Here is an 11,798-nt window from a genome sequence, read left to right as displayed (position 1 = left end):
GCGATCGACGCCGAGACCGGCGCCAGCATGAGGAGGACACGCGGGCGGTCCACCAGCACTCGTGGTCCCAGGTGGAGGTCCTTGGAGGATGAATGCCTCATCGAGGCGTGGAAGCAAGTGAGTTTTTGCCCCATCACCGGCGCAAACCAAACCGGGGGTAAGTACTACAAGCGCATTCTCGATTGTTTCAACGAGAAGAAGAATTATGGTGATTACGCCACCATGGAGATGAACCGGAACGAGGGCGCCCTCTCTCACCGTTGGAACTTGATCAAGGCGGGGTGTAGCAAATTCCACGGCTTTTACGAGAAGATCAAGGCACGGAAGGAGAGCGGCAAGACGATGGTCGATTGGGTATGATCTCTATCTTATGAATTGTTGATCAATGTTGTTGCATATGAATTGATGATGTATATGAATTGATTATCAATATTGATGCATATGAATTGATGATCAATGTTGTTTCATTGTTTTGCATCATATGTTGTTAGATGCGCGATGCCCTCGACATGTACAAGCACATGAACGACGACAAGGACTTCCCATTTATGCATTGCTACAACAAGCTCCAAGGTTGCAAGAAATTGGACGACCTCCTATCCACTCTCTTGAAGGACGGGGAAGATGGGCCGGTCGATCCAACCGGCGCTTCCACCGGGCGCCCCATTGGCAACAAGAAGGCCAAGGCCGACAGGAATGCGGCGCCGGTTTTGGCAGCCATGGACGCTTCCATCGAGAAGATGATCACCTCCTTCTCCGTGGAGAACAAGGAAGCTGCCGATAGAGCCGCCATCGTGTGGAAGGCCATCCTCGACAAGCAAGACACCAAGATCAAGTTGGAGAGGGAGAGGGTGGAGGCGGCGAAGATGGAAGCTCACGCCACTGCCATGAAGGCCACCAACGAAGCGACGCAGCTCTCGTTGGCCAAAATGTCTCAAGAATCGAAGATCTTGATGGCCGACATGGAGAAGATGGACCCCTTGTCGCGGACGTGGCACGAGATGTACCGCGAGCGCATTGGCCAAGAGGTGATGGCGGTGCGAGGTGCGTCGGCGTCTCCCCTGGCACCGTCCACGTTCATGTCTACCCCGGCACCGTCCCGTTCATGTCTCCCCCGGCACCGTCCCCGTTCATGTCTGCCCCGGCACCCTTAACGTTCATGCTCCCCCGGCGACCGTGGATCCTGTTGCAGTGACGGAGCTGCCACCGGCCGCCGATGAGGAAGCCGTCGAGGTTGCGCCGCCCGTGACCTCCTTCGTGTGTTCATGTTATCATCTGGCTTGGAAAGCCCTTTTTTGCGCCGGAAACGGCGATCTGATGGCCGTGTGTTGGTCTGAACTTCTTATTCGTAGACTTACTCGAATTTGGTGGCCGTGTGTTGGCCCAAACTTCTTATTCGTAGGCTTATTCGAATTTCTATGGTTATGTTTGAGATTTAAAATTCAAATTATTTATCGGGGCCGTCTGTTTGGGGGCGCCGGTGTTGGAGCAGCTCCCCCAAATGAAGGATGCTGTACCGGCGCCCCCCCAAACGGAGGTGCCGACACCCCTGCCGGCGCCTATTTGGGGGGGGCGCCGGTGGAGATGCTCTAAAAAGAGACAACATACAAGAACCTTAGTGCTTTCAAGAGAGCAAACGGTAGAACTAATATAATGAGACTTGAAAGAGAGTCAGGATTCGGGAATTGCAGAGAGCAATGAACTACTACTTATCTACTTCTATAAGAGAGACACGAGACTAAGAAGTCATACCAATCGAAGAGACCAAAGAACCAGAGTATTGAGAAATGTTCAACAAACCAATAGAAAAGAGGTGCTGAAATGGTTGGGCCACGTACTGCTTGTTCATCTTCCCTGTGGTCGACAGATTTTAGGCTTCGGAGGCATTTGGAATTTGGTTTTCATATAGGCCTTGACTCAGATCAAGTCCAGCATGGGCATCATGTGGGAGACAATACCCTAATGCTCGTGGCAAAGCTCTTTGACTTTGCTAAAAAGATAGAATGGTACATGGCAGCATCGGCCCTCAATCTGGCAAGCCATCAAGGTGTAGCAGTGCAATATCCTGCCCTAGTGCACACCCTAATGTAGTCGCGAGGGCTGTTTCCAGAAATTTGGGGCCCTGGTGTGAACTATAAATTGGGGTCCTAAAATTTAGAACATCGCTCCTCTAGGGTTTTGACTCTGTCTTTTTTTTCCTTCAGCGTGACCCGATCATCGATAGGGCCAAAGGTAGAAAAAACAGAGAGAACAAGGTGGAGTGATTTTGCAAAAGATGAGGGGAAGATAGATTTTAACGAAAAGAAAGATAGCAGTGCAATGAATTTTTGCCCAAATAATAAGGAAGATGAAGTGATGGATTTTTTTATTTTTTTTAGATGGAGTTATGGATAGATGTTTTTTACCTCAACAAACAGTAACTCCATCTTTTTAACGTCAGTTTTTTGTAGATGGAGTTATGGATTTTTTTTTTTAGAACTAGATGAAGTTTTAGATTTTTTTTTGAATTATAATGGTTTCCCCCGATTTCCACTAGAGAATCATAGGATTACAATATACCAGCTTTACCCAGCAACCACCTCAAGCAGAGAAAGCAAAAGGTTTTGAGCTAGCTACAACAGCGACAAAGAAAGATAAGAACCCATCTATCTGCGAAATCGTTAAAAAAGGCCGACCTTCGCGAAGGGAAGGTAACTCACTCCGCACGCGACAAGTAGCACGTTGTGGTGTCAGAAAATCCCTGGGAAGTGCTCTCCCTGCTCGTCACGTGTCGCAAGGGGAAACAAGGTGGGGATGGGGGAGGAGAGAGAAGACCGGGTTGTGTCAGTTTTTCCCTTTTTCTTCTAGATTCGTTTTTTCAAAATGAAATATCTTGAGAACCGTAAGTCCAAACTGCGAACCGTTTTCACTTTTGGGATCCTCGCGTCGAGATCTTCAAAAGTAGATCCCATGTTGATAGGTTTGGAGATACTTTTTTTTCGTACTTCCAATAATATTATGATTGTACCTGTGGTGTGTACTTAACTGTACTCGTGTTTCAACTGATAAGTACTTCTGTTTTTAGTGTATTTGGTGCAATTTTTTCCCTTTACTCGCTAACTGTACTCGCCATTGTGCGAGACTCATACTCGTACTTACGCGGACCGCACTCGCTCGTGTGCGCCACTTCGTAGTTACGTACATGAGCTTGCTCGTGTTCGTGACTGTATCACTGCTCGTATGCACGTTTGTACCGCTCGTACGTGTGTATCGTACTTGTACTCGCTCGTGTGTTGTGCGTGACTGTACCTGCTCGTGTGCACGACTGTACCTGCTCATGTGTGTGACTGTACTTATACTCACCTGTGTGTTCAACTGTACTCGTGTGTTGTGCGTGACTGTACCTACTCGTGTGCACGACTGTACTTGCTCGTGTGCGTGACTGTACATGTACTCGCATGTGTGTTCAACTGTACTCGTGTGTTGTGCGTGACTGTACATGCTCTTGTGCACGACTATACTCGCTCGGCTCGGTGAGACTGAGGAAGTACGTAAAAGTGGAGGCCAAGCTAGCTCGTTTTGCCATTGAATTTGATCTATTTTGCATGTGTAGCGTACGTTGGAGTCAGTCTATGCTCGCGCAGGCGTACGAGAGCTGGAATCAGGCAAAGCTCGTGGAGACGTACGCGCCGGAGTCGTGCGGGAGTTGTACTTCCGTAGGTTTGTGCGTGCAGGAGCCGTACTTCCTTTCCGCGAGTCACGCGCTCGGTCGTCTGCTGAGAAGCTGACACGCGTCGATCGCACGTTCCTCGCGCGGGACGAGGTTTCCTTCGTGAAGATCGGCCTCCAGGTAGTCCTACCCATCTATCTGCCTCTGCGTATGAGTGAATGCACTTTAGTTTGAGGCTAGGACCCATGGATCTGGGGGGAGAACCCATCGATCTGCTAAATTTCTTGTTGGGCTCGTTCTGGACTGAGTCTCTTTTTCGACGATTTACCAGCGATCCAACTTATCATGCCTCGCTGGAAAGCCAAACCGGTTGACGTTTTTCACCTGTCATTGTCATGTGATGGTTACATGGCAAATACTAGAGGATCAAAGAAAAGTGTAATATATTATAAAATTATTATGTCCTCAGATCCATGGCGATGCAGCCTTAAAAAACCCGGAGACGAACACGAACTCGGATGACATTGGCTTTCAATAGTAGCAGTGGACTAATTACACCGTCAATTATTCAGAATCAGACTACGGACGGCTTCCGGACTGCAGGAACAAACGCTAGGCGACAAGGGAGGCGATAAGGGAGGCGATTAGGTTGGCGATTTTGAATTTTGTCCCGCCGGCCAGGGGCCTCGCCGGAGTGGCCGGCAGCCGGCTGGGGCATGGGCTCGCCGGGGTTGTGCTCGTGGCCGTCTCCGGGGGAGGGGATGGGTAGAGGCAGATTCTGGGCTCTCGAGCTTGACGGAGAGGAAGAGGAGGTACGAGAGGAGGCGGAATCGGAGGAAGGACTTCCGGATCCGGAGGAGAGTGGGAGTCCGGTCGGAGGGCCGACGGACGCCATCTCTCTGGGGAGCTTTATCCAGCGGGCGGAGGATCTTGGGGGATCGCTCCGTCTTGGCCGGGAGGAAGGCGCTCGCGATTCGGTCCTGCGCTGCCGCGTCGGTTTCATCGCCTGGGGGACACGGGCGGCTTCAGACGAGGGAGCCGAAGCGAGCTGGGTGTGGCGCGTTTGGGGTCGCCGATGGCGGTGACGTCGCCAGCGTTGATGGGTCCCAGGGAAGAGGGATCTCCGGGCTCCGCGGCGGCGGCGGCCGGGGGCGCAGCCAGGGAGCCTACGTCCTGGAGGGGGACGGAGGGCACGCTCTCTCTCTCCATTTGGGATGTGCGGGGATTTCGGTTTTGGGCTGGCCCAACGGAGCCCAGGGAGGTGCAATGGGGGGGGTGGGGGGGCGGTCTCGGACGCCTGTACCAACGGTTTGGGTGGTGGGGAATTGGTTGTAGCGGGCCGGGAGGAGGAAGCCCACCAGACTCCAGAGCCTGGTGGGGTTTTGGAGGTGGGCGTGTCCGAGCCTATGCGACCCATTGTCGGGGTGCGAAGGCCTGTTTTCCACTGGGTGTGGCTACCTAAGGGCTGTGCTGATCCGACCCTAGGGTTTCCTGCCAGACGCGGAGAGGTGAGGAAAAGGTTGGGAGACCCGTTCGTGCAGCCACATCGCCTGCTGAGGAAGATACCGGAGGCGCCGCCGCTTCTCCAATCCTTTGCTAAGGCGGTGTCCATGGAGCGGGGTGGGGACGACGGGCGCAAGCGCCGCTTCGACATCGGCAACGGGAGGAGGCAGGACGGCGGAGGAAGAGGTGCGGGCGGGCGTCAAGATGGCGGCGCTGGCCGCCAACTAGGCGAAGGGGGAGGTCGCTTCGACGGCGGTGGCTACCGCTTCGACGGGGGCAACCGTGGAGAGGGCTTTCGATCCCAGGAGGAGGGCGGCGGGCGCCAGGAGGATCGGTACCGGTACATGGAGGCGGGCGGGTTTCGGGGTCAAGACGAAGACCTGCAGTACCAGGACCGCGGTGGGTAGCAGTGGGATCAGCCACCGCCGTGGTGGTCGGAGCAGGACCGACATGCGGAGGAAGAATCAAGGCTTTGGGAACAGCAGCAACATTGTGGTGCCTTTGCTAGGGGGCAGGGCGACCGGTCTGGTCTCTCGGGTCCGGGAGACCGAGGGCCAGGCCAGGGGAGGTAGCAGTCGACGGCGCGCGCCAAGAACAAGAAGGTCGCCGGGCCGGATCAAGCGCAGCAGAAAGGGAAGAACAAGACCGGCGCTGCCAAGGCTGGTGCACCGATAGGGGGGAATGCTTCAAGTGTGGCCGTCAAGGTCAATTTCAGTCGGAGTGCACGTTCCAGCCGTTGTGTGTGATTTGTAGCAGCGAGGGGCATGCTTCGGCGGACTGCCCGGCCAAGAGGAACATCCTGCACCTCCAATCAATGGGCCACGCCATTACCGGCGGGGGTGTCTTCAACATTGACGTCGAGCCGTTGAGTGGGAAGAGCGATACTGGGGAGGTGTTCGCGGTGGCGATCAAGTTCTCTTCGGCACCGCTGTCAGGGGAACAGCTGGCTGAGGAGCTCAAGCTCATGGTGGATGAGTCCTAGGATTGGCAAGTCTGTAGGGTGTCGGAGTCCGAGTTCACGGTGGTCTTTCCGTCTAGGGAGACGAGGCGCATGTGCACGGTGAGCGGCAAGCTCTACCTGCCGGTCAGCCAGTCGGAGACCACCATCAGGGAGGCTTTCCTAGCGCCGAGGCCGAGCTTGGTGCTGCCCTCGGCCTGGGTCAAGCTGACTGGTGTCCCGGAGGATCTGGTGAAAAGGAGCGGATCCAGGCTGCGTTTGTGATGGTGGGCAGGATCATTGATGTGGACGAGTTGTCTCTCTTGAAGTGGACAGGGATCCGATTTGGGTTCGCGTGCAATGCCGCTACCCGGAGCGCATCAAGGGGTCGATCCAGATTTTCGTCAATGGCGAGGGCTTTACAGTGGGTCTTCAGGTGGAGTCGCAGCCGCGAGGGAGCGGAGGGGGTGCGGGAGGAGGGCCTCCGCCCCCGCCTCCGCCACCTCGCAACAACGACGAGGAGGATGAGTCGGACGATGCTTCGTCGGAAGGGGAGTGGAAGCATGGGAGGCGCAAGAAGGACAAACATGAACAGACCAAGGAAACGAGCAAGGAGCCGGAGCATGGGAAGGGGCAAGGGAGTGCCAAGGACGTGGGAGAGGGATCCCAGCGCGACTCGCCGGCTCTTCTTGGGCCGGTGGAGTGGGCGGTGCCTGAGGGGAGCACCATTTTCCAATATGGCTCTGTTGGAGATACACCCAAGAGGCAATAATAAAATGGTTATTATAATATATTTTCGTGTTTATGATAATGTTTACATACCATGCTATAATTGTATTAACCGAAACATTGATACATGTGTGTTATGTGAACAACAAAGAGTCCCTAGTAAGCCTCTTGTATAACTAGCTTGTTGATTAATAGATGATCATGGTTTCGTGATCATGAACATTGGATGTTATTAATAACAAGGTTATGTCATTATATGAATGATGTAATGGACACACCCAATTAAGCGTAGCATAAGATCACGTCATTAAGTTATTTGCTATAAGCTTTCGATACATAGTTACCTAGTCCTTTCGACCATGAGATCATGTAAATCACTTATACCGGAAAGGTACTTTGATTACATCAAACGCCACTGCGTAAATGGGTGGTTATAAAGGTGGGATTAAGTATCCGGAAAGTATGAGTTGAGGCATATGGATCAACAGTGGGATTTGTCCATCCCGATGATAGATAGATATACTCTGGGCCCTCTCGGTGGAATGTCGTCTAATGTCTTGCAAGCATATGAATAAGTTCATAAGAGACCACATACCACGGTACGAGTAAATGAGTACTTGTCAGGAGACGAGGATGAACAAGGTATGGAGATACCGATGATCAAACCTCGGACAAGTAAAATATCGCGAGACAAAGGGAATCGGTACCATATGTATATGGTTCATTCGATCACTTAGTTCATCGTTGAATATGTAGGAGTCATTATGGATCTCCAGATCCCGCTGATGATTATTGATCGGAGAGGCATCTCGGTCATGTCTGCACATTCTCGAACCGTAGGGTGACACACTTAAGGTTGCGATGTTGCTAGGGTAGTTTCGGGATTAAAGAAATAGTTTTTGAGAGTTACGGAATTGTTCCGGGAAGAGTATTAATAATTTATTAATTAATTGAATTACTAATTATTAATATATATTTATTTAGTAGAAATAAATATGAGGCTAAAAGTAGTCTATAAGTAGTTTTGTTAATGGGCCAATTAAGTAGCTCATATAGACAGACTATTAAAGAAAAGAGGCAAAAGAAAAAAAAAGGGCACGACCTGGCCAGTTGGGCCCATCGGCCGGTGATGGCGTGTATTTCACACGTTCGTTGGGCAACCCCAAGAGGAAGGTATGATGAGCACAGCAGCAAGTTTTCCCTCAGAAAGAAACCAAGGTTTATCGAACCAGGAGGAGCCAAGAAGCACGTTGAAGGTTGATGGCGGCGGGATGTAGTGCGGCGCAACACCGGAGATTCCGTCGCCAACGTGGAACCTGCACAACACAACCAAAGTACTTTGCCCCAACGAAACAGGTGAGGTTGTCAATCTCACCGGCTTGCTTGTAACAAAGGATTAACCGTATTGTGTGGAAGATGATTGTTTGCGAGAGAAAACGATAAAAACAAGTATTGCGAGTAGATTGTATTTCGAGTAAAGAGAATTGGACCGGGGTCCACAGTTCACTAGAGGTGTCTCTCCCATAAGACGAACAGCATGTTGGGTGAACAAATTACGGTTGGGCAATTGACAAATAAAGAGAGCATGACAATGCACATACATATCATGATGAGTATAGTGAGATTTAATTGGGCATTACGACAAAGTACATAGACCGCCATCCAACCGCATCTATGCCTAAAAAGTCCACCTTCGAGGTTATCATCCGAACCCCTCCGGTATTAAGTTGCAAAGCAACGAGACAATTGCATTAAGTATGGTGCGTAATGTAATCAACAACTACATCCTTAGACATAGCATCAATGTTTTATCCCTAGTGGCAACGACACAACACAACCTTAGAACTTTCGTCCATCGTCCCGGTGTCAATGCGGGCATGAACCCACTATCGAGCATAAGTACTCCCTCTTGGAGTTAAAAGCATCTACTTGGCCAGAGCATCTACTAATAACGGAGAGCATGCAAGATCATAAACAACACATAAGCATAACTTTGATAATCAACATAACAAGTATTCTCTATTCATCGGATCCCAACAAACGCAACATATAGAATTACATATAGATGATCTTGATCATGATAGGCAGCTCACAAGATCCGACAATGATAGCACAATGGGGAGAAGACAACCATCTAGCTACTGCTATGGACCCATAGTCCAGGGGTAGACTACTCACTCATCACTCCGGAGGCGACCATGGCGGTGTAGAGTCCTCCGGGAGATGATTCCCCTCTCCGGCAGGGTGCCGGAGGCGATCTCCGGGATCCCCCGAGATGGGATCGGCGGTGACGGCGTCTCCGGAAGGTTTTCCGTATCGTGGCTCTCGGTGTCGGAGGTTTCGTCACGGAGGCTTTAAGTAGGCGGAAGGGCAAGTCGAGAGGGGGCACGGGGGCCCGGATGACAGGCGGCGCGGCCAAGGGGGGGCGCCGCCCTAGGGTTTGGCTCCCCTGTGGCCCCACTTCGTTTCGTCTTCGGACTTCGGAAGCTTCGTGAGAAAATAGGCCCCCGGGCTTTTATTTCGTCCAATTCCGAGAATATTTCTTTACTAGGATTTCGAAACCAAAAACAGCGAGAACAACGAATCGGCACTTCGGCATCTTGTTAATAGGTTAGTTCCATAAAATGCACGAATATGACATAAAGTGTGCATAAAACATGTAGATAACATCAATAATGTGGCATGGAACACAAGAAATTATCGATACGTTGGAGACGTATCAGCATCCCCAAGCTTAGTGTTGCTCGTCCCGAGCAGGTAAAACGATAACAAAGATAATTTCTGGAGTGACATGCCATCATAATCTTGATCATACTATTTGTAAAGCATATGTAGAGAATGCAGCGATCAAAACAATGTGTATGACATGAGTAAACAAGTGAATCATAAAGCAAAGACTTTTCATGAATAGCACTTCAAGACAAGCATCAATAAGTCTTGCATAAGAGTTAACTCATAAAGCAATAATTCAAAGTAAAGGTATTGAAGCAACACAAAAGAAGATTAAGTTTCAGCGGTTGCTTTCAACTTGTAACATGTATATCTCATGGATATTGTCAACATAGAGTAATATAATAAGTGCAATAAGCAAGTATGTAGGAATCAATGCACAGTTCACACAAGTGTTTGCTTCTTGAGGTGGAGAGAAATAGGTGAACTGACTCAACATTGAAAGTAAAAGAATGGTCCTCCATAGAGGAAAAGCATCGATTGCTATATTTGTGCTAGAGCTTTGATTTTGAAAACATGAAACAATTTTGTCAACGGTAGTAATAAAGCATATGCATCATATAAATTATATCTTATAAGTTGCAAGCCTCATGCATAGTGTACCAATAGTGTTCGCACCTTGTCCTAATTAGCTTGGGTTAACACTGATCATCATTGCATAACATATGTTTCAACCAAGTGTCACAAAGGGGTATCTCTATGCCGCTTCGTACAAGGGTCTAAGGAGAAAGTTCGCATTGGATTTCTCGCTTTTGATCATTCTTCAACTTAGACACCCATACCGGGACAACATAGACAACGAGATAATGGACTCCTCTTTTAATGCTTAAGCATTCAACAACGAGTTAATATTCTCATAAGAGATTGAGGTTTTATGTCCAAACTGAAACTTCCACCATGATTCATGGCTTTAGTTAGCGGCCCAATGTTCTTCTCTAACAATATGCATACTCAAACCATTTGATTGTGAAAACCGCCCTTACTTCGAGACAAGACGAACATGCATAGCAACTCACATGAAATTCAACAATGAGTTGATGGCGTTCCCCGGTAAACATGGTTATCGCACAACAAGCAACTTAATAAGAGATAAAGTGCATAATTACATATTCAATACTACAATAGTTTTTAAGCTATTTGTCCCATGAGCTATATATTGCAAAGGTGAATGATGGAATTTTAAAGGTAGCACTCAAGCAATTTACTTTGGAATGGCGGGAAAATACCATGTAGTATAGGTAGGTATGGTGGACACAAATGGCATAGTGGTTGGCTCAAGTATTTTGGATGCATGAGAAGTATTCCCTCTCGATACAAGGTTTAGGCTAGCAAGGCTTATTTGAAACAAACACAAGGATGAACCGGTGCAGCAAAACTCACATAAAAGACATATTGTAAGCATTATAAGACTCTACACCGTCTTCCTTGTTGTTCAAACTCAAAACTAGAAATTATCTAGACCTTAGAGAAACCAAATATGCAAACCAAATTTTAGCATGCTCTATGTATTTCTTCATTAATGGGTGCAAAGCATATGATGCAAGAGCTTAAACATGAGCACAACAATTGCCAAGTATCACATTACCCAAGACATTTATAGCAATTACTACATGTATCATTTTCCAATTCCAACCATATAACAATTTAACGAAGGAGAAACTTCGCCATGAATACTATGAGTAGAAACCAAGGACATATTTGTCCATATGCTACAGCGGAGCGTGTATCTCTCCCATAGAGTGAATGCTAGGATCCATTTTATTCAAACAAAACAAAAACAAAAACAAACCGACGCTCCAAGAAAAAGCACATAAGATGTGGCCGAATAAAAATGTAGTTTCGAGGGAGGAACTTCGATAATTTGTCGATGAAGAAGGGATGCCTTGGGCATCCCCAAGCTTAGACGCTTGAGTCTTCTTGATATATGCAGGGGTGAACCACCGGGTGCATCCCCAAGCTTAGAGCTTTCACTCTCCTTGATCATGTTGCATCATACTCCTCTCTTGATCCTTGAAAACTTCCTCCACACCAAACTCGAAACAACTCATTAGAGGGTTAGTGCACAATATAAATTGACATATTCAGAGGTGACACAATCATTCTTAACACTTCTGGACATTGCATAATGCTACTGGACATTAATGGATCAAAGAAATTCATCCAACATAGCGAAAGAGGCAATGCGAAATAAAAGGCAGAATCTGTCAAAACAGAACAGTTCGTATTGACGAATTTTAAAATGGCACCAGA

This window comes from Lolium rigidum, chromosome 4, assembly GCF_022539505.1.
Source record: "Lolium rigidum isolate FL_2022 chromosome 4, APGP_CSIRO_Lrig_0.1, whole genome shotgun sequence".
Classification (NCBI taxonomy): domain Eukaryota; kingdom Viridiplantae; phylum Streptophyta; class Magnoliopsida; order Poales; family Poaceae; genus Lolium; species Lolium rigidum.
Note: the sequence above shows the minus strand (reverse complement) of the source record.